The 3757-nt window shown below is 42.2% G+C and overlaps 1 long non-coding RNA gene across 1 annotated transcript; it reads right to left on the bottom strand.

Annotated features, from left to right (window-relative positions):
* Positions 1 to 2100: 2100 nt before the first annotated feature.
* Positions 2101 to 3384, bottom strand: LOC143804524 (uncharacterized). Its single transcript, XR_013221048.1, has 3 exons — positions 3105 to 3384; positions 2534 to 2596; positions 2101 to 2416 (listed from the first exon to the last, which is right to left on the bottom strand). It is a non-coding gene; the product is annotated as an uncharacterized LOC143804524 (long non-coding RNA).
* Between the last annotated feature and the right edge of the window lie 373 nt (positions 3385 to 3757).

The following is a 3757-nucleotide window of genomic DNA, read 5'->3' on the forward strand; positions in this document are numbered from 1 at the left end:
CTCTGCGTGGCTTTTGTAGTTTTTTGTGCTGACCGCATAGATCCCTTTCCTATCCTCAGTCTATTTAGTAAGTCTGGCCTCCTTTGCTGAAAACCTGTTTCATTCCTGTGTTTGTGACTTTCCTCTTAACTCACAGTCAATATTTGTGGGGGGCTGCCTTTTCCTTTGGGGAATTTCTCTGAGGCAAGGTAAGGCTTTATTTTCTATCTTTAGGGGTAGTTAGCTCTTAGGCTGTGAAGAGGCATCTAGGGAGAGTTAGGTACGCTCCACGGCTATTTCTAGTGTGTGCTATTGTCAAGGTGAAAATATATATATATATCTTTATACTCTTTTTGTACTGCTATACTTTTATACTGTGAAACAATAAGTTTTTCCTATGCTTGCAGATATAACTATTTAAGATGGCTACCAATATTCACCTTTACCCTAGTTTTCGTCTCTGAAGGAAAAAGTATCGTTTCTTCTGAAATTGAAACTTCTGGAATGCGAGGAACGGAGGATTCGCAAGGACACTTCAAGACAAATCAGAAAGGACTGAATATTAGACATATACTATTGCATTCCTTTTTGTAGAACAATAGTACTGTGTTTTTTTAAATAAACGTAGTTGCTGTACCGCTGCAGACACGTGGGGATGCAGGGACATCAGCTAAGATGGAATCAGCTGCGTGTCTGAATCATTTTTACTCGGTACCAGATGCTCTGCACACACACACTTTAATTTGGAATGACTGGTGAAAGAGGGTTATTGTCGTGACGACCCCGACACTATAGGATTAGAGTTTGCGGTCAGCAGAGATCCCACTCCCCAGAGCTTGTCCTGTCTTCTAGTTTAACCATCAGGTCATTCCAGGTGCTCCTAACCACCAGGTCATAACAGGGCACACCTGTGAAGTGAAAACCATTCCCGGTGACTACCTCTTGAAGCTCATCAAGAGAACGCCAAGAGTGTGCAAAGCAGTCATCAAAGCAAAAGTTGGCTACTTTGAAGAACCTAGAATATAAGACAGAATTTTAGTTGTTTCACACTTTTTTGTTAAGTATATAATTCCACATGTGTTAATTCATAGTTTTGATGCCTTCAGTGTGAATGTACAATTTTCATAGTCATGAAAATACAGAAAAATCTTTAAATGAGGTGTGTCCAAACTTTTGCTCTGTACTGTATATGTGAGATAGTATACCTGAAGAGGTAGTTGAAGGACACATGAATTGAGATGTAGTGTACCCTTAGATGGTAATTGCATTGCATAGTCCATGATAGTATGTTTATATATATTTGAAAGTTAATATATTGGTTCTAAAAAGTTTGCAACGTTCAATATTAATTCCTCCCGACAAGGGAAGTCAAAGTTTATATTAATTTATTATATTTGTTCTTTAGCATTCAAAAATGTTTTTGCATGTCTTATTGTAATCTGTTGTTTATGTTTTCTTTTTCCCAGTCCAGGAGTACTGGAGTTAACGGGGGGGAGTGCAACACCCCAGGTTACTGGGGTACTACTGTTGCAGTGATGTTGCCTTCCTGTCAGGGATGGTGATGCCACACCTGGAGGCAAGGGAGATTCTCTCTATCAGGTAAAGCACTCGCATTCAACACATCTGAATCTAGGCCAGGAGGGGGAGCTCTGAAACCAGATTCAGGGGAGCTTCCTTACACTTTTACTGGTCTGGAGGAGGAGCCAGTCAGTTTGTAGTGAGTCTGAGAGTAGAAGGACGTCTGGAGCAGATGTGGGGGCCGAGCAGCCACGAGGGAGCTGCTACACCTGGAAAGAGTGAGAAGTAGAAGGAGAGTTGAATTGTGGAGGAACTTAGAGGGAAAAAGCACAGTGGAGGAAAAGGCTCAGCAGGGGAACAGCAGAAGGACACCCTGGGAGCCAGAGCACAGAACCGGGTACCGGGAGCCCGAGGCTACAGTGGGACCAGGGCCGGACTGGCCATCTGGCAATTCTGGCAAATGCCAGAAGGGCCTGTCTGGTTGTGGGCTGTCTTGTCTGCTATGATAAAGACAAAACACACGGCACTCAAGGATCCTGTGTGGTGCCCAAGTCAGGTTTCCAGCCCGTCAATCCAATAGTAATAAATCACTTGGCACTCAAATGGTTTCTTTCAGATGAAAAAAGTGAACATCCCATTTATTTGTGCATCCAGTTCAAAGATTATTTAAACGTTTTCGGTCAAATCACAAGACCTTCATCAGAAATATCCTTAACAAAACTGAAATACAGACAAAAATCAAATACAGATTAGCGACAATCCTTCATAAGATGCACAAAAGAGAATAACGGATTCATGGTGTATGTGATGAGGAATACATCCATCACGTGATGCAGAGAAAGTGAACAACCGTGGCGGTCAGAGTAAATCCAGGATGGTGTTCCGTGAGTCGTGAAGGTATCTGAATCAAAGGCTGACGCTGTGAACAATTGGTAAGGAAAAAACGGCTAGAGAAAGACAAAACATGGTGACAAATAGCTTGAGCCCTATAGAAGGACTCCTGATGTGGCCGTGGCCAATATGGCCTGAAGGATACTGGGTACAATAGTGATCCGGGTGCTGGAGTGCCGTGCTGTACACAAAGGTACCTAATAGCGACCTATAATAAAGACGTGATATATAGGTTAATACCGTGTCCATAAGTAGCACTGTAAAACGTGTGAGCCCCGGACAATGAGGTATATGAGCCTAGGCAACCCGGGATAGAAAGCGCACCTGGAGCGTCTGCAGAAAATTATACAGGTGTGTTGGACCATAAGAAAAAAACTAAGCTAGTGACACACTGGGTCTGGGCAAAAAATTTATGGTCCAACACACCTATGCTATGCTTCCAGGTATTGTCCGGTTTTTCTCATTTTACTCCTGTGTATTGACTCATGTCCGTATTATAGTTTAGCCATATTTAGATGGTACACAGTGCTTGTCCAGTTTTTCCCATCTTACCCGTTTATTGACTCATGTCCGTATTATAGTTTAGCCATAGTTAGATGGTATACAGCGCTTTATCAAGACTCATAGGAGTGTATTCTGACTCATGGGTATGTAGAACGCAGTGGTGCCTGGATAGACCTATTCTTTTGGGCGCTTCCGTATTGACCTGTACTCACGTTCATACTGATTTATCAGATAGCTTAACTCAGCCACGTTCTCATGTAAGAAGACTCCAGGAAAAGAGGATTGCTTTAACTGAAATTCTTGTATTATGATGAAAGTAGCAGGTAAAAAGGAATATTCAACAGAGGACATGTAATAGGATGCATGCAGATGGAAGGATGATAACAAAATGGAGAATGAGGGAGGGAACAAACATACATCACAGGACTACAGGGAGAGAGTTGGGACAAAATACAGGGAAAGGCAAACTTCTGCCTAGAAAGAGGGATTGAACACAAGCAATGCAAATATTAAATGATTTCTCAAGTCGTGGGACATGACACTCCCTGTCTGAAATCTTTGGATTTCACGATGTCCGCAATTCTTTGAAGTCGTTCGAACCTGAAAAGGTAAGAGGAAAGAAACATGCATGCAATAATAAACATCAAAGATTTTAAAGTCCAAACTCGTTGTTGTCGACCCGTAGATCACAGCGAAAGATAAGTCCAAGTATATAAAACCCATCTTCAGATTGGGGAAGCCGCAAACATGCCAACTCTTCCACCAACCCAGAATCCAAAGGGAATATTAACAGTTCAATCCAATGGAAAATGTCAATATCCAATAAACTAGGGAACGAGGAGGAATGCTCCCTGCCGTGAGCAAC

Source organism: Ranitomeya variabilis, chromosome 1 (genome assembly GCF_051348905.1).
Source record: "Ranitomeya variabilis isolate aRanVar5 chromosome 1, aRanVar5.hap1, whole genome shotgun sequence".
Taxonomy (NCBI): domain Eukaryota; kingdom Metazoa; phylum Chordata; class Amphibia; order Anura; family Dendrobatidae; genus Ranitomeya; species Ranitomeya variabilis.